This window comes from Lontra canadensis, unplaced genomic scaffold, assembly GCF_010015895.1.
Source record: "Lontra canadensis isolate GAN:19392208 unplaced genomic scaffold, GSC_riverotter_1.0 scaffold14, whole genome shotgun sequence".
NCBI lineage: Eukaryota > Metazoa > Chordata > Mammalia > Carnivora > Mustelidae > Lontra > Lontra canadensis.
The window spans coordinates 22249309-22269675 of NW_022631008.1; the positions used below are offsets into that span (position 1 = coordinate 22249309).

General features: G+C 39.7%; 1 long non-coding RNA gene across 1 annotated transcript in view; it reads right to left on the reverse strand.

The window, feature by feature from the left end:
- Window positions 1–8483: 8483 nt before the first annotated feature.
- LOC116868131 overlaps window positions 8484–20367 on the reverse strand; it is a 120695-nt gene continuing 108811 nt past the window's right edge. Inside the window, exons 3-4 of the long non-coding RNA XR_004382754.1 lie at window positions 10184–10304; window positions 8484–8623 (exon numbers count right to left, since the gene is read on the reverse strand). This is a non-coding gene — a long non-coding RNA (uncharacterized LOC116868131). The remainder of the gene's footprint in view (window positions 8624–10183; window positions 10305–20367) is intronic.

Consider the following 20367-nt stretch of genomic DNA (forward strand, 5'->3'; position numbering starts at 1 on the left):
CTTAGATGGAAATCCTCTCCCCACCCTCCCACCCCCCCTGGAATCTTTGTTGCCTTCCTTGAAAAACATTTAAAACAAACAAGCCCCTTTCTCTTCCCATAGACAGTACAAGCAATATTAATGGTTATCTACCTGGGGTAAGCACAACAGTCTCATTTTTCCTGACTTGAAAGGGTCATCTGTACTGTCAAGCCCAATTAACTTGTCTTACTCTTGCACAAAGAAGGAAGGTTACCGAAAGGCCAAATCTTGCCCTATATCTTGGCTGCTCTAGTACAATGGCCTGATCAAAGGCCATCAAAGCATCAAGCCAATAAAGACAGACCCTGCTTTTTTTGGATCCTGGCATAGTGCCACACATGGGAGCCTGTGGATTCTTATTGAAAGGCTCAGATGCCAAGGCAGGATTTTATACATACACGGCCTCCTCCCAATTTTATAACAGGGTTATAAATAATTGTGGTATATTTTAAATGTTTATGGTTAATAAATTAATGCCTTTAATACAAATGCAATGCAATATAATTGGGCTTTTCATAAGATAATTATGGGATTTGTAAAAAATATTTCAAATGCGCTATAGGTGGGGTGCCTGTAATGGGACAGAAGCTTATATCTGAATGATGAACATCTCTGTCCATCAAAGACTTCCTTTAGGGAAAGGACCAAAAGTCCACATTTGAAGCCCTGGGCAAATGGGAAATGTGAGTTAATTACAAGTCAGTGGCTCCACTGGAACCCCTTTCATAGGTCCTATAGGTGCATCTTTGAAGCAGGTCACAAAACTCAGATCACTGGGCTAGTCCACAGAACCGACGGCAGTGGCACAAATCCACTGGACACTCAAAAATCTGTGGGTATATTTGGTTCTGTTTCATAGAGTCTAATGTTAGAAGGAAGTAAACAAAAAAGTAACTTTTTTGTTCTCCTGTTTTTAGGAGAGCTTGACTCTAAGTCACCCTAGATACTTAGCTACATATGTGCATGTCAGTGTGGTTCATTTTGATGTTTATAAATTTGAATTTTTGAAGCAAAATTAAATGGGACTGGAATTATTTGATCTAGAAAAAAGGGGAATTTGGCAGGGTTTCCAGATGTCCCATATGGATGGGGTTTGCTGGCAATTCTGCTTTTAAAAGAACACACGTGTGCACACACACACACGCAGTCACTTACATGTACTTACACACAGTCTTTGAGTCCAGATTAGACACCACAGGGCATTATTATTAGCCCAAGTGTTGCCAAAATACATACCGTATTCTCCAGATTTCATCCTAGCAAGGATGAACTTTGATAAGAGTCTTTAAGTATCTAAACATCTTCCGTATAAAGTTGAAAATCAGATTTTTTATATTTTTAAGAATATAAACAAATAAATGGATTTAAACTAGGTTGGACCAGGAGTACACTCCAGACAGAGAAACTGTTAAACTTCAGAATATATTTTCAAGACAATTTGTGGAGTTGTATCCTCTGGTGGACAAAACAAGATCATTTTCTCTGATGTCAGTTGTTTCACCATTAGGCTGACACGGAAGAGGGATGAACGAAGAGAAATCATTCATGGTCTCTCAGAACTTAATATTTCTAAAGATTTTATCTATTGATCTGAGAGAGAGGGAGAGAGAACACGAGCAGGGAGGAGGGGCAGAGGAAGAGGGAGAAGCAGACTCCCCACTGAGCAGAGAGCCCAATGCGGGACTCAGTCCCAGGATCCTGGTATCATGACCTGAGCTGAAGGCAGGACCTTAACTGACTGGGCCACCCAGGAACCCTATGGTCTCTCATAACTTTAAAATTATAATATACAATATAAAAATTGAATTTAACTTTCCTAAAATCTCTCTCTTTTGGGGGGGGGTTCCTTTCTGATGATTGTAACTCAACTGGAGAGATGAGTCATGACTTGAATTTTGACAGTACCTGAATTATCTCTTTTCTTTTAATGAGATCAGAGTTGGCCTTCTGTTGTCCTGTGCATTCTGAAAGTGAAAGTTCAATCCTTAGGAAGGAGGGAAAGCCAACAAGAAATGACCCCAAGATTATTACAAGCCGCTTGAGCTACGGTACAGAGATGGCAAGTGGGCATGGTAGAGCTCTGCAGAACTTCGTGCTGACACTCTTGGTATGCCTTGGAGTGCCAGTCGATTATCTTATAGAACACGGAAAGCCCTTACTGTACATAACAAAGACAAAGAACAGATTGTTGGGGGTGGATGCTGAGCATAAAACATACTGCCTGGGATCTCTTCGTCTTCTTCCCTTGCCTCTCTCCAAGTTAGTGGGCAGAACTGTTGTTCCAGATAAGTACTGACACTGAGGTGTTCATGTCTTAACAATTTTAGTTGATATTTTTGGACAAGAGGGACTTCTAATCTGGCTAACCAGTGGATCTGTTGAACAAAAGATTTTGAGACTGTCTTTTGGTATCAGTGTCTACTCTGGGAGGTGGAATTATGGTCTTACAAAGATGAACACGTCCTAATTTCTGCAACCTGGGAATATGTTCCCCTTCCTGTAAAGGGAAATTAAGGTTGGAGGTGGAATTAAGGTTGCTAATCTCCTGACCTTAAAATAGAGAGATTTCCAGATTAGTCAGGTGAGCCCAATGTAATCACAACGAACCTTACAAATGGAAATGGGATGCTCTAGAATAGGTTAGAGCCATGCACTGTGAAAACGAATGGACTCACTTCTGCTGGCTTTGGAGACAAAGGGAGAGGATCTGGAACCAAAGAAGGTGGATGGCATCCAGAAGCTGGAAAAGGCAAGGAAACAAATTCTCTCCTATAATCTTTAGGAGGGAAATCTTCCTTGTCAACATCTTGATTGTAGCTGGTGAGACCCATGTTGGATTTCTACAGAACTGCAAAACAATGAAATTTGCATTGTTATGGGACACCTGGGTGGCTCAGTTAGTTAAGCATTTACCTTGGGCTCTGGTCATGATCCCAGAGTCCTGGGATCAAGTCCTGCAACAGGCTCAGGAGGGAGCCTGCATCTCCCTCTGTTTGCCACTATCCCAGCTTATCCTCCCTCTCTCTCTGTGACAAATAAATAAAATCTTAAAAAAAAAAAAACAAACAACTTGCATTGTTTCAAGCCACTAAGTTTGTGGTAATTTGTTACTATAACCCTAGAGAACCAATACAACTACCTTGCAATTCCAAATGACATTCCTCTCACCATACTAAGAAGTCCACTGGAGGAAGAAAACCAGACATGATTATTTAGTAGGCTGTACCCATGCGCCATTCACCCATGACAATGAAAACTATTTGCAATATTCCATTCTTCCATTTCAAAACAGAGACACTGATCACCCTATGGCAAGATATACTTGCCTCTCCCACTTCCACAACAAAAGCTCTCCTCATTGGCCTCTAAACTGGTGATTTCATTTTCCTTTTCGTCCAGAGCACACATGATAGAAGGTTTTCCCATGCATGACCCATCTTGTTGGGAGTACTCGGGGTCAGGCTCAAATACTCGTTAAGTGTGCTGTGACTCCAACTGTATTCCTTTACTTCTAAATTCAGGATAGGGGATACAGTGGGAGGTGAATTTTATAGAACTAGTCATACAAACATAAAGAGCAAATCATGCACAACAATTACCTACAACCTGCATTCTAATCAGAAAGTAAATGACAGTTTAGGCCAATGGAGCCAGTGATTTATTTTCTTATCCTTTGGGGGTACAGGTTAGGTTCACTGAACTCACGAATATGTAACAGTGAGAACTGAAAATTATCTTTGTGGAAGGGATAAGAAGTTCGTCCACCAAATTATTCTTCAGTTCCTTTCCTATTAAATGAAAGTGTAAATTCTTACACTTTAGCACAAGGCACTGGGGGCAAGGATAGGAACGCTTTTGGATCATGTCATGTCTTTGGGAAATGAAATACTCTGAGACATGAATTAGAAATAGATCTCTCTACCCTTTATTCCTACTGCATGTTGTTTATAATTATTCTCTTTAGTGTTTTTTGTTCATTGATAGCTAATGTTTATTGTGTATTTACATGAATGAATACACTTAATCCTCCCATGTTACAGATGAGAAAATGAAGCAAGAAAGGATGAAGGAAATGGCTCTGGACCAAGAAGTTAGTACTTGGTGAAATCCAGATTGAAATCCAGGCCCCTGGGACTTCCTAGCCCTGGTCTTTAACCATGGAACTTTATCCTATCTCGAAGCATGCGTTCTACTTAAGGAGAGATAAGCTTAAGACACAGTGATCCTGGACAACGTATCTTCACATGGGCAGATCCCCTCAACCCGGCATGTTCCTAACTTTCTTCTCCACCTGTGCAAACCCTACTTAACCCTCAGAGCCCAGCTCATTCCACTTCTTTCCCAAGACCTTTTCCCTTACCTCTGTGAACAGACCTGTGGGAATCAAGTACTCGTGGTGGGATCCTTGGCAACACCCTGCACCAGCCTTGCCCACCGTAGGCAGCTGCTGGGTACTGGAAATCCACCTGGTCCTTGGCTCAGAAGAGTGAGTTTGAATCTCCGCTTTCCCACTGACTGGCAGTGTGGTCTGAGATTTTGTGGCCTCCTCTGTCAGGAAAAAGACAAAAAGAAAAGAAAAATAATATTCATCTCACAGATCTGTCATGGAGAGAAAATGAGCTATTGTTTATAAAAGTACTTTGTAAATTAAAGTACCATTCAAATATGAGGGATAATAGGATTAAGTCAAGTCAATTTTGTGCTGCGTTTCTTGAACCAGTCCTGAATTTGTTGAACTGCATCCAATTTTGTACATGAGCACATTATCGTGGACGCATTATATAGCGCTATTGAGGAAAGGCTGCAAGATGAGAATTGTTTACCCTGATGAAGAGAAGGCTGAAGTGAGTTTTCAAAACAAACTCCAAGTGTTTGTCTATTCAATAGACAATTGTGAGCAACTCCACAGAGTCTCTGGCCTCAAATTAGAGCAAAAAGGGATTTGGTCCAGACATAAGGAAATGCTTCGTGAACATAAAGACTGTGAAACCTACTATTAAGGGAAATTGTGGAGACAAATAACAGCCACAAATAAGTTACATTGTGCTGCCAAATTGACCAAGGAGAAAAAGAAACATGTTTATTTTTCAAAATGTGGATGTTCTGAAGCAATTAAATATCCTCCCTCACTAAATTGACATATTTTTGGTCTGGATGGCACTATAAAATTAGATTCTTTAAAGGAGATTTAAAATATACGAGATGGCATCTCTTGTGGGGGAACCAAACAAAATGAAGAAACTGTTAAAAATAGAACTATTCAAGATGACATTTTTGTGGACTACGCTCACAGCTCATGTAAAGAGAAACCGTCTCGGTGAAATTAAAGTCATCCCGTAGATCCCCGTTCTCTCTCCCCCTCAATTACCTCCCCACCCCTGAGACAATCACTGTCTCTATTTGAGCATCCAGCACTGTTATGCTTAAGCTGGGGACCACAACGTCCTACTTGTCATAGCAAGTGGAAGCCAGAGTGGCCCTAAGTAACTATTTGGATGTTGGACGCAACAGGTGAAAACCCTAATGCCGTCCTAGGCATAGTTTCAGTTGAGCTCTACTTTGTATGAATCTTTCAAAAGGTTGGGACCTTCCTGAGGCAACTGAATACTGACAGCTAATGTAACCTGAGTCCAGTTAAAGGTCACTGACCGTGCTCCATGCTCTACAATAAGCTTATCGGGGCCATCTCTTGAAATAATAGTCACTTCCAGGTCTCCTTCATCTTCTTCACTCTTTGCCTTCCTCCCCCCTCCCCCACCAAAGCCCACCCTTCCCTCTCAGGCATGGATCCTTCAGCAAGGTTCTCTCTTTTCTCGGGCTTTTCCTGTTGCCATCACAAAGCCCTCAGTGTTCTTCATGGAGCCTCTTCCTCTAATTTTGAATTAAAGGACATTCATGCCTCAGGGGGAAAAAAATCTCCTAATTTAAATGTCTTCCCTCAAAAAAGGAGAAGATATAGTTTTAAGATAAATACTAAATTAATACACATTGAGGAAAATTTCTAGACTGAGCCATGTCATTATTTCCTAATTTCCTCAGGGATTCTGGGAGTGAAAAGTGTTTTGCTAACATGTGGAATCTGTCACGCGAGGCCGAGTTCCTTTGCATCTTCTGGGTAACTGACTCAGGCTCAATTTTCCTAAAATATAGAAGTAGATTAAATGACAAATGCTCCTGTTGCCTCTGCCAAAAGGATTACCAAAATGGACACGGGTCATCCCTGTTCCAGGTTTTCTGACGTTTCAGATACTTCTTAATCATGAGCAATTGCATCCCACGTTCCAAGATCAACAGTTACGTGGAAATAAAAATGATCAGCCCTCTATTGTAGCGTACGTGAGTAGCCGATTGTCAGAAACAAACTTATCTGCGGAATACTGCCAGACTCTTCGAGGAAACATTTTATAGGTATTGGTCATGGCTGGGAGTACCTCATGTGACGTTCAGGGTTTATTCCAGAAGGTTTATTTGCCATTGTACTAAGCAGTTTCTTTGCAGGGTGTCGACAGTGTCCACTTGACTTGAGGTAAGCGAGACCCAGCCCCTAGGCTCTGCTGTCAGGAACAGTCCTGAGAACAGGGAAGCTGGTTTCGAAGGAGAGGAAGGGGAGGGGTGGCTGGGTCTGCTTTTCCCTCTCTCTCTGCGATCTCTTCCTGCTCTCTCAAATAAATAAATAAATAAAATCTTTAAAAGAAGAAGAAGAAGGGGAGAATCATTCTCAGGGGACAGCTGGTGAACTTTCACCAAATGCGGTTATTAACTGGTTGAATTTGAGGTCTGAGGAATAAATCCTCTGGGTGATGTGAGGGACACTGGCATGTTTTTGCTTGACTAGAACCTTTTGCACAACTTTCCTGAGTTTGGAGAATGTCCCATTCTTTGAGCCCTGCTACCTCATGAGTAAAGACGGTAGCTTGTTTTTCCAGCATCTCTCGTAGGGAGGGCCCGAGCATGTTACCCAGGCTCTACTCACCTGATAACGCTGTGCAACGACTTCAATTCAGACCAAGGAGCATGAGGAGTTTTGTCAAATCTGTTTTCTGGTGGGGGTGGCAGTGGAGACATTTGATTTGGGGACAGCAGTGGCACTGTTCCTGGTGTCAGTTATTAGAGCACAGCTAACTGAAGAGGAATTTTGGTTGCTCATGGCCAATGAAAAGAGTTTCCTTCCCGACTTCTGACTTGGTTTGGGTTTCCTTTGCTTTGGACTTTGCAGTCAGAACACAAACAGAAAATGTTTGTATGTTTATTATTTTATCAGTCTCTTCCTAGAGGTAAGGGTTCTAACTTGGGATAGGGGTTTTGGTTAACTTTTTAATCAGCTGTGTCTTGGTAATGGTTTTTGTGGGCAAAAAGCTCTATTTGTATCTCAGTCATCATTGGATGATGAATCCATGTAGGACTTTAAGTGAAGTTTATTATCTTCAGAGTTTAAGGCAGTAGTGTCTGAATAACTTTTTTTTTTTTTTTAAAGATCTTGCATAATTAAAGGGCTTCACTGGATTGTGTTCTTCACAAAGCCCCACTGCTGGCTGTTAATTCCTGTGTCAAATTTCCTCTCATCCCTCAGGTTTGCACTTAAAAAGGGCTGTGTAAGCCATTGCCCCCCATACCTCTTGCCAACTAGCATGAGCTGGACAGAATTTAAAGACAACTCAGAACACACACCCTGGGTGGGAAGACCAAGAACTCTCATTATGTTCTGTCTTGTTTAATTTATTTATGTTTCATCATAATCTATGACTGCTCTTCCCTTTGAATCTTTCATAGATTCCAGTCATAGGCCAGGCTCATAACTTGACCCAAATTATTGAACACAAGGAGCATAACAGGCATTCAATAAACATTGGTTAAATTGAATTAAATGGGATTGAAATATGCCCCCACTCAGACATAAGCCTCTAGGGAGTGTTTGATTGCAAAAGCCAGAAACCTACATGATTAGCTAAAGCCAAAAAGGGAAATTTACTGCAAGCATGCACTGATTTCTTTATGAGGGAATGAATGACAAGTGGAAACTTACCAGGAGTGAGGGAGGAGACTCTTGAGAGTGGTAAGTTTTCTCATTTCTGAAAATATGCTCTATTCTTCTCTTTCTCTCCCATTCTCTCTTTCCAGACTAACTTGTTTGACTTCTCAGTGTAATGACAGAAAACAGCATTCCCAACCTCATGTGAATTCCTCTTTCAAGCTCTCATTATATGTCATCTATAGCCATTCTGTTTCCATCACATGCAACACCTGGGCACTGGCTTTCTTTCAAGCATTGGATGGACATCATTGTCAAGTAGAATTCTTTCTCATTGACCTTGGATGTTGTCTCACATTCTTTTCAATATAGATCTCCAGACAGTCATGGTAACAACTGGTAATTGTTTGAGAACGACCAGCTCTGTTCTAATTCCTCTTTCACTGGATATTCCTCCAAATATGTTAAGGTAAATTATAGGGTTTTCCATGATTATATTGCTTTAAGACTCAGTATCTCTAATTTTTTGAGTTATGTGACATGGTTTTGAGCCTGCCTTATTCTCCTGGTAGCCACGGAGTTGCACCAGAAGCTCATTTAATTTAGAGAAATTCAATGGCATCTGTGTTGCACCTAACAACAACAACAACAACAGTATTGGGGGAAATTCTTTTATCCTTCCCTCCCTAATTTACAGTTGCCATTCCCCAATGATTCAGAGTGAACCAGGGAAAGGGAACTCATAGACAACATACACAGGGCAACAGAAGGAGTTAATTTTTGGCTCTTGTCCTTTACATGACCTAGGGGCCGGCAATATAAAATCAAATTAAGGAATTTCCAAAGATAAAGTTGACCATACATGATTCATAGTGACTTTGGAACTTGTACCCCATTCTCTTCTCTTCTGAAGGTGGTCCTATTTGCCTTTCTTTCACCTACAGAATAGTCTTTGGAATTCAAAGCAGGACTCCCGATGTGGTCTTGGCAGAGAAGACAATGTGGTTCTCATCAGCTCTAGATGCCATCATTCTACCTATGACCACCTCAGCAATACAGGGCTCACTGAAACCTCAAAGTCCTGCCATTCTTCACACTTAAAATAAAACCCCCAAATAATGTACCTACTCATAATGTGAATTCAAATATACTAGATTTAGCCAGCCTCTGTGCTCCTTAATTTTGCATTACCTTACCCCACTAAGAAAAAACCATACTCCAAGGGTGTGAGTTTCCTATAATTTACTAGATAACCCAAGGAAAAGCACATTGGAGGGAGCACAGTCCCAGGAAGATACTCAGTGAATGTTAATCTCCTCCACCCTTAGTAGCTGCTTTATTGTGTGTGGATGCAGGTCTTTACTTGAATCACTCTTATTTTTTTTTTTTTCTTATTGTTTCTTGTCCATAGTTCAAGCCTGTTGCGGTCTTTCTGGTCCAGGTCCCATCATCTAATCTATCTGCTATTCCTCCCTACTTTGCATGCTTCTGACTTGCCAACTGGCTTTTTGACAGCCCTTTTTTTTTTTTTTTAATCTTTTCTCATGCTCGAACTGGGTGGGAGATGGAAAGGTAAGACACACATGGAACAGAATCTAATACTGGTAGATATAAATGCCTCTCACACTGCTTTACAGAGTGCCACTTGGTTAAAAACATTACAGCATGCTATTTAATGATTTTTTTAAAAAATCACATGTGTTGAAATAGTTTTCTAGGTTCAGCTGGAGCCTAGAAACGCCTGTCCAGGAGGCTGAACTCCTGCCCAGGCTGCCATGTGAAGAGACAGAAACTTAGATAACTTTCCTGTCCCTGTAAATGCTCAGCTTAACCAGAAACAAAGTATAGTCAGCCAGTCCCCATGCACCCAGCCAACCCTGGGCCTTCTCACCCCAAACAAGGTTGACTGTGTAGCACCAGTCAAATGGATCTTTCTTCTTCTTCTCTTCCTTGTTCTTGATTCTTTATTCTATAAAAGCTTCTGCCCCATTTTGCAGTTCTTAGAAGGGAGACTGTCTGCTTCTTGGAATGTAAGTAAAGTTCATCTGTATCACCTAAATTGTCTTCTTTAATCTTTTTTTTTTTTTTAAACATATGTAGTAAGTTGAAACAACAGAACACAACCCCCCATAGATGGTCTTCCTTAGCCAACTTGCTCAAGTAACAGAAGAGAAATAAAGGAACAAGAGTTACCATTTTGTTGCCGTTCAATCACTTTCAAGCTTGAGGTACACCAGTTTCAGAATCTGCTTCACCACCCCCACCTCTGGCTCTGTTTCCAGCTGCTTCCGTTATAGTTACACCTGTACTAAGCCTGCAAATACAATAAAGCAGGAAGGTAAAAAAACAAACAAACAAACAAACAAAAAAATCAAATCACATAAGGCTGTATCAGAAGAGCCTCCAAGTGATTAAGGACGACAATACCATACAGAAAATGGAAGCCCTTCAAGAGATTTGAGGTAAAGCAAAGGAAGAGAGAATTTACTTGCACTATTTCAGGAAGGCTTTTGATACAATGTGATACCAAAAAACAATGACCCAGTGAGGGGTAAAGAAGAAGAGAAAGAGAAAAAAACTGATGTTTCAAAAAGGGGAGAGAGCTGTAAAGAGGACAGTCAGGTGAGCTCAGGCTTAAAGTGACTCAATTTATACACATAATATAAAAATAGAAAAGAGAATTGGAGGATTAAGCCCCAATATGACATTCTCTCCTTGCAATTTCCAAAGGTGAAGGTCAGGATTTGACAAAATCACAGAGGTTAATCAAGAAACACACATGCAAACACACACACATATGCATATACATAACATTTTACATATGTATTTATTATATTTACACACACACACACACACTACATAATGCTACCTACAATTTTTTTGGCTTCATCTCTGAAGTACAGTAAAGAGGGGTAATATGGACAGAGAGCTTCTCTATGATAGGGCATGCTCTGGACCCAGAATATTCCAGGTTTGAATCCTTACTTGACGGCTTGCTGTTTATCTTGACTAAAATTTTTTGAGTCTCAATTTTCTCATTTGAAACTAACACAGTAACAGAGAAGTGACAACATATTGTGTTCCGTAAAGTCCAGGCAAGTTATTCATGATCAGGAAATACCTGACCATTGACATTATAGCTCTTAGTCAAATATCTCCCCATTCTTACCAAGATTCACAAATATCATCTCCTTTCAATTATTCAGTAAACAAAAAAGTGAACATAAAGAAAAATTCCATTTTTAGAGTTAAGAATTCCTGACTGTGCTGTTTGTGTTTATTTCACTGATTTGTCAATACTTAGGAAAATAGGAATAATAGAAACATAAACAAAAATAACTCAATTTAGGGATGCGGGGGGAGGGAGAGGGCGAGGGCTCAGTCAGATAAGTATCCATACTCTTGATTTCAGCTCAGGTCATGATTTCAGGGTGGTGAGATGGACCCCTTGTCTGGCTCCACGCTCAGCCAGGAATTCACTTGAGCTTCTCTCTCTCCATCTCCCTCTACCCCTGCCCCATGCGCATGCGCAAGCACGCTGGCACGCTCTCTCTCAAATAAATGAATATTTTTTAAAAACCCAACTTAGAAGGGCGCCTGGGTGGCTCAGTGGGTTAAGCCTCTGCCTTCTGCTCAGGTCATGATCTCAGGGTCCTGAGATTGAGCCCTGCGTGGGGCTCTCTGCTTGGTGGGGAGCCCGCTTCACCCTCCCCCTGCCTGCCTCTCTGCCTACTTGTAATCTCTGTCTGTCAAATAAATAAACAAAATCTTTGAAAAAAAAAAAAAAACCCAACTTAGAAAAAGTAAGGTGGCCCAATAACCAATTCCAGTATGTATTTTTACATATCAGAAAACTTTAATTCATTGTGTAATGCTGTGGTGGGACCATCCCCTGGGGTTCTCTGTCTTAGACTGAGTTTTATCAACCATCAGGTCAAGTTCAGAGTTGGAAATAGAAACACCTCCAGGTATCTTAAGAATACAAGAATTTTAATACAGGGCAATGGGCACTTTTAAAATTACTGGAAGGGCTGGAGGCCACCACTGAAATTACTGAACTCAAGAACAAAGTGCAATGATTCTCCAACACCCACCCTCCTCTTGACACCTTTGCTTGTGAGCAGCGAAAAAAAAAAAAAAATCAAAACTACAGATCATCTCTGCTAACATTAGTAGAGAACAAGAGAGCTGGTAAGAAATTTCAGTGTGTTTCTCAGAACTAGTGTTCACGGTGGCCTGCTCATGATGGCTGGGTTTTAACTCCTGAGGGGAAGCTACTCTGTTTTGGGTGGTCAGAGGACACAAACACTAAGTCAGTTTTTTCATTTATCAAGCTTTTTAATGAGAGACACTAAGGTTTGATGTAACCACTCTGCCTATTTGGTATATAATTTTCAAGAACGATGAAAACATTTTAAAAAGCAGTGATAGCACAAAAATACTCTTTGCCACTAAAGAGGGAAACAAAAAACCGGAATTATGTAACTGCCTCTCTTTTCTTTTTCTTATAGAAATTTTCCAAACCTGCAATTTTGGGGGCCATTAAAGTGAAGTTGAGGGGAACTTCAAGATAATTAGCCTGAGCAGAGACTAGAAAGTACCCTTAGCGCCGTTCTGTGTGGAGCTTAGAGGGCCTGACGCAGGCAGCCTCATTTCAGCTGAAATCGAAAGTTGGCCTCCCAATGATGAATTTTACAAAAATTTACAAAATTATTGAATTTTAAATAATAACATTTAAATAAGTAAATTTTAAATAATAACAAAAATTTCCCTATTGGATATAGATTATTCTCTGATTTTAATATCAAGACATTTGCACTAAACACCATTTCCTCGCTGGTACCCTCTCCTCCACTACTCTGCCCTCCTGTACTTGGTTTTCCTCCCACAAATGAGTTACTGTTTTTTGCCTTTTCTTTCTTTCTTTCTTTCTTTCTTTCTTTCTTTCTTTTTTTTTTTTTTAGTTGACAAACATTACATGACCTATCACCCCTCTCTCTAATGATATTCAGGTGAGGGCAGGCTTGGGGAGGGCAAGGAGGGAATCCAGGTGTGCATATAAATTTGCATCGCTTCCTGTTGTAGCTTCGGCAAGTAAAGGCAATAGGGCAGAGGCCCGGGAGGTCAGTTGCTCGCTCTCTCCATCTGGTGCATACGCATCCGTTGTTCTCAGAGCCGTTTGTTTCTGACGGTTACAGCTACTGGATCAACACTTATTTTTTTCAAAATGACTCAGATCTTTATGTTCTGTTTCTTTAGGGTAATACCTATGACAAATATTAGGATGTGATGGTTCCGGGCTAGGAAGAGTGGACGTGACAACTAGCACTCACTTTTAGGAAATAGGATCTGAAGCCTATAACTCTCCAAGTCTCCTGACTCAGCCACCCGAATCCTAGATACCTACGTGCCCTATTCCCGTAAACATCTGACCTTTCCTCCAGAAACATATTATTATATTAGGTAACACAAGTTGAATGCTCTGACAAAAGTTTTGGTCTATGTGTCTGTGTGCTAGGACCATGAGGTGTTCTAAAGTTGGATGGCCTTGCTGTTAATGCTCCTATCTGTTGGGACTTAGACTGTGCCAGGAACTTCCCTACGGGTTTATGTGGGACAATCCTGTGAGATAGGCAATGTTATTATTATTCCCATTTTACAAAGGAAACTGATGCAAGAGAGGAGTTAAGTAATTTGTCCAAGGTCACACAACAAGGTCAGAATCTAAATCTGAGCCTTTGGGATCAGATTCCTTCCTGAAATGTCTGTTAAGTTTACTGTCACCCTCCTGGAAACCCAGCTTCAAAATGTTAGATCTGGGAGAAATCTGAGAAATTTCAGAGCAACCCATTCATTGCAGGTATGTGGAAAACGAAGCCAAGGAAATGTTGTCTCTTAAAATGATTGTCCCGAGGCTCATATCTGGGTCATGGCAAAACCAAGACTATCACTAGTGTTCTTTTTTCTATTACATCACACTTTGGCTTTTCTGTGCCCATTCTTCTTTCTTGTTAATGAATCATCTAGCCTTACCCACTTCCTTCCTAGCTTTTTTGATCTCTGTCCTTTCCTTCCCATCCCCAGTGCTGTCACCAAGTCCAGGCACTGGTTGCCCTTGCCTAGAAGATGGTGGTTGACTGACTGGCCTCAGGACTGCCTGTCTTTCTTCCTGCAAGAGGGCAGCTATGAGAAAAAAGGTAATTAGAATTACAAGCTCCACCCTTTAAAAAAAGGTGTGTCTCTTCCATTCAGTCACTTCTGTTGCCAAGTTTCTTCTTTGTAATTGGTACTTGATATTTTTTAAAACATCTTTAAACATTATTAAGTCTCAACAATTCCTTGCAATTAGATGCAATTATTAAAATATAGTTTATGCTAAGCTGGGGTTTTTGTGTTGTGCTGTGAGAGTCATACATCCTTACTAAAGTAGTCTTTGACCTAGACAAAAATTCTGTATTTTGTTACCTTTGCCCAACCTCAAAAAATTTTTAAAGACATAAAATATGTTCATTACAGACAACCCAGTACATATAAATAGTTACAGAAGAAAGAAATTAAAATACTTAGAATCATATTCATCCAAATCAGAGCTAACACATTGTTGTACATTTCTCTTTCATTTGTAAATATTTTTAATGTATAAATCTGGGAAAACCTCATTTTTCTCTGGTAACAGTAAACTTCTCTTACAAGTTTGGATGGATGGATGAAGCAAGAATATAGATCAATATACCTGACACATAGTATTTGCTCAATAAATGGTAGCTATGAACTGTTTTTATATTTAACTCTTCATTCTGGAATTAGTTTTGATGTCGAAAATGAAATAGGGGAATAGCTTGATTTTTTCTCAAACGGTTAAGAGATTGATTCAATTTTTTCAAGATTAAACTTTCAATTTTAAGATAACTGTAGATGTGCATGCCATTGAGATAAATAGAGCAAGTTCCCCCCCAGTGGTGAACATCTTGCAAAATTATAATACGATACCAACCAGGACACTGATATTGATATAATCAGGATATAGGACATTTATTTATACCACCACCAGACTCCTTGTTGTTGGCTATTGGTCCTTCATAGCCACACCCACTTCCCTTCAGGTCCCATCCACTTCCTCAACCCCTTTCAACCATTCATCTGTCCTCTGTTTCTATAATTTTGTCATTTCAAGAATGTTATATAAATGCAATCATATAGTATGTGACTTTTTTGGATTGGCTTTTTCACTTAGTGTAATTCTCTAGAGATTCATTTAGGCTGCTTGCTGTTTTGCTGTAACAATTCTTTCCTGTATAGAAGAAATATAGGAAGAATAGGCATTTTATTTTTATTTATTTTTATAGATTTATTTATTTATTTGAGGAGGTGGGTGGGAGGGGCAGAGGGAGAAGTTGAGAGAGTATCTCAAGCAGACTCCCTGCCGAGCACAGAATGCCAGCAGGGCTCAATCTCACAACCTTAAGATCATTACCTGAGCCGAAATCGAGAGTAGCAACAATCAGACACCCAACTGGCTGAGACATCCGGGCACCCCGAGAATAGGCCCATTCAGAAGTCACATTGTCTCCATCAATTATCCTCTTTTTAAGTCCCATGAAAATATTTTGTCATTTTCCTTATTTAATCTCTGTATATTATTTGCTAAATTTGGTTTTGTGTAATGAATACAAATATATGTATTTTGGATCTACCTAACGAAATTTATCAGAAATGTATTTTGTGAGCATAGTCTGCAAAAATTCTTTATTTTAAAAGGTGCCATTTTCTCAAATACTCTGAAATAGTTAAGTTTACTATTTACAGTGGTTGACTTGCGCTGGTTTTCCGTACTAAATTCCCATTTTGAATTTCCTGTCAGGACATGGAGTAATCTTCAGGGCACTGTACTGGCTCCCCGTTCCTAGAGATGCACCTCACCCCATGCGGGCTTTATATTAATAGACATTTAGTTACACATCCTATGAAGTAAGAAAGAGAAATGAATGAATCTTGCTGAAAGAAAAAAAAAAACTTGAAGAACTACACCTGTGCAATGACACGTTCGGCTATTATGTTCTAAAGATATAACACATTCCTTACATTGGCAATGAGGGAAAGATAATTTATGTGGTGCTCCCTAAATACCATGTTTGTTGCACCAAACTATTGGAGAGATTTATTTGTTTTTTCACTTGAAATCACTGTGAATCTTATTATCCCAAAGACATAAATAGACTCCATATTTCTGGCATTCTCTTATTTGCCCTGATGACATATGGTCCAAACTACAGAATTTATATTTTTATAAATATAAGTATAGAAAATCAAATTTACTGATGTATAATTACATACAATAAAATGTGCCATTTTAAGTGTAAAATTCAAAAGGTTTTGACAAATGTATATATCTGTGTAACTACCAGCACACCAAGATAAAAAACATTTTCAACAACCCTAAAAGTTCTCTCGTATCCCTTCCCAGTCAATTTTCTCACCCATCCCCAGCCTCTGGCATCCACCAATTTGTTTTCTGTCATTATAGATTAGCTTTGTCTTTTCTGATGTTTTATATAGATGGATTCATACAATATGTACTCTCTTGCGTCTGGTTTCTGTAGCTCAGCATAATGTTTTTGATGTTCAAATGTGTCAGCTCTAGAATTTGTATTTTTATTAGGGCTACTCGTGCAGTCATTCAAGAAACATCTGCTATGTGCTAGGCACTGTTCTTGACAATGAAACAACTGTGAATAAAAAGGAGGGTTTTGGCCTGAGTAATTTGAAGTATACCGTCACAATTAGGAAAAAAAAAGAGAGAGAGAGAGAAATTAGTCATGGTGTGAGAAACAAAGACAGGAATTTACTTTAGGCATGTTAAATTTGAGATGCCCATTTTTGAGTGAGCAGATATGAATCTGGATTTTAAAGGAGAGATTAGGATTAGAAATGCACATCTGAGGTCAATAGCAGCGTATAGATGGTTTTTGAAGTGATGAGATTTGGTGATATAAACAAGTGTGTAGAGAAGAGGAGAGGTCTGTGAATCAAGCTATGGGACAGTCCAACTCCAACTTTTAAATATTATGAAATGAGGATAAGCCAGTAAAGGAGATTTAAAGGAGTGTCTAGGGTAATGATGATCATCCAAGAGAGTGTGTGTCCTGGAAATCAAGCAAAGACAATGAATGGAAGAAAAGGAAGCATCAACTATGTCAAATAATGCTGGTAGTTCAAATAAAATAAGGACTGAGAATTGGCTTTTGGGCTTCTCAGTTGGCAGAGAGGTCATTGGTGACTTAGTGAAATGATTGGGAATAAATTCCTTACTAGAGTGAATTTTGAAAAGAATGGGTGAAAAGGAATGAGACAACTTTTTTGAGGGATTTTATAAAGGGAGTATTGACATGTCAATAGATTGGATGGGAAACTGGGATCAAGAGAAGGATAAGGTTTAAGATGGGAGATTTTTTTTTTTCCTAATGGGAATAATCCAGTAGAGAGGGAAAAATTGATGAAGCAGAGAAAAGGGGTACTAAAGTGACAGAGAATGGAATCTTGTACAAAAGTAGAGGGCTTGGCAATAAATAGAAAAATAGAACCACTTATCTAGAAGGCAAGGCAGAGTAGATAGTCCCAGGTGTAGACAGGTGAAAGATGGAGAGTTTGTGGAAATTGTCTTTGCACAACTTCTATTTTAAGAGTTAAGGAAGGATGGGGCACCTGGGTTGCTCAGTGGGTTAAGCCTCTGCCTTCGGCTCAGGTCATGATCTCAGGGTCCTGGGATTGAGCCCCGCATCAGGCTCTCTGCTCAGTGGAGAGCCTGCTTCCCTTCCTCTCTCTCTCTGCCTGCCTATCTGTCTACTTGTGATCTATGTCTGTCAAATAAATAAATAAAATCTTTAAAAAAAGAAGAGTTAAGGAAGGAGCAAAAGTTATAAGTGGAGAGTGACAATGGAAGATGAAATATTGACTATTTGAAAGAGGCAAGGGAAAAACCCAAGACAGAGAATGGTGTAGGCCAGTGAGTGCATGGACTAAGGACACATAGCACTATTACTCAGTTTCCCTAAGAGTCCACTTCCATCTCAGGATAGTGTTATGCTCAGACTTTGAAGTCTACACTGTTGTCTGTGGGTGTTGCTCCTGCTCGCTGGATGTATCTCTATTTGATCTGAAGATATGTAAAGACACAATATCTGATTCCCTCCCCTTGCTAAACACCCAACATATGACAGTGAGACACAACAGGAAAACAGGAGATGCTGCCATTTAAAAGAGGGTGGGACAGGAAACATTAAGAATCATTGGTCCATAGCAATTCTGAAATCCAGCAGGGCACATACCACAAATTTTTTCTACTCCAGGGGCAAGGAACAGACATTTACTGAGGCAGAATTTTCTTCTCTGGGACCAGTTCTCCTTAGGTCTTTGTTCTTTTCTTTGAAATCTTGGCTACACAAAGACCATCCTTTTTTTTCCCCCATAAGACATGACCCATGTTTGCATCTCAGCCTGATTCTTGCCCGTTTTATTAGTTAGGAGTCAAAAATGTGTTTTCCTTTTGACCTATTTGTCCCTTTCATTTCAAGCTGATATATATCCTTTAAAAACTTGGTGGGTTTTTAAATGATCACATTATAACCCACTTCACTGTATAAAAGCCTTATTCTACTTGGAAATCTCCTTATCCTGATTCACTCTTCATTAACTACCCTTTCTTTCTTTTATGATAAAACAGGTGACAGTTTTTTCAGCTGACTGACTGACTAGTACATAACCCAGGTCCCTGGTTTTCCCAGTCCCCAAGAGCAATTTCTTCATTGCCCTTCCATTCTTCACTAATAGTCTTACTAAGGCTCTTCTATCTTCTGACTGGTCCCAAGGACAATGCCACCAATTTTAAGTCTCTATTATGTCAGCAAAAAATTTCTAGAAACAAATTTCTATTTGTCTATTGCTGCATTGTAAATAGTCCCCAAACATAATGGTTTAAAGCACCAACATTGTATTCTTTCTCATAATCACATGGCTTGACCATGCTATTTATTTTGCATCCCATGGTGTTGGCTAAAGCTGCTATTATCTGGGGCTCAACTGAGCCAGCGTCTTAGCAGGGACAACTGCAAGGCTGAGCTCTGCCAGCTGTCTCTTCTCTATATGACCCCTTCATATAACGTCTCCATGGAGCCACCAGCAAGGTGAAATTCAGCAGGGAGCTGAATTTCAATTAGTAGCTTAGGGCTCCTCAAAATGCAAGGAAGCTGCCAGTCCTTCTTAAGTCTTAGGCATGGTCCAGCACAGTATTACTTCCACAGTATTCTGTTGTTTAAGATGAAGCACATATCATCCAGGTTCACTATGGAGGAGGGTACAGAACACTGGGAGGTATGATTTACTGGGGGCTGTCTTTGAAGACCCAGATACCATACCAGAAGGGGTGAGTGAAAGAGAGGAGCCAAGGAAACTGAGAAAATATGTTAATTGAATAATTTTAATGATGAATCATGGAATTTAAGTTAAATAGGGAGAGAATAAAAGGTTGGTGGGATGGGGAGGATGTGTTAAGGTGATAGAATTACTGGGTCCTCATAGAGTTGAAAAATCTTTTATTGAGATATGAGAGTGATCTGGAAAGTAAGGAGGTATTGCATAGAGAATGAGAAGCTTAAAACTGGATGATGGAGGGATTATGGAGGGGTTGTAGGTATTGGTGATGCCAAAGACTAAAGTCATGGTTTTCATCCTTGGTTACACATTACCATCACTTCAAGAGCTTTAAAAAATTACCAATGCCTGAGCCTCTTCCCAAACAAGCAAATTTAGATAGATTTGCTTGTTTGGGGAGAGGCTCAAGCATTGGTAATATGTGTGTGTGTGTGTGTGTGTGTATTATATGTTATATATAATATATATAATTATATATATTATATTAATATATATTATATGTTAATAATATAATATTGTATATATTATAAATATTATATATAAACATTATATATTATAAATATTATATATACATATACATATAAATATCATATATTTATATATATAATACATATATTTTATTTATATTTATATTTATATTTTGGTGGGGGGAAGGGGGAGGCAGAGGGAGAGATAGAAAGCATCTAAATAGGCTCCACACCCAGCACAGAGCCTGATGGGGCTTGATTTCACAACCCTGAGATCATGACCTGAACTGAAATCAAGAGTTGGTTGCTTAACTGACTGAGCCACCCAGGCGCCCCATCCCTCACCTCCTTTTTTAAAGGTTTCCAGGAGAGTCTAATATCCGTTTACGATTGTGGACCACTGGGACACCTGGGTGGCTCAGCTGGTTAAGCGGCTGCCTTCGGCTCAGGTCATGATCCCAGCGTCCTGCGATCAAGACCCGC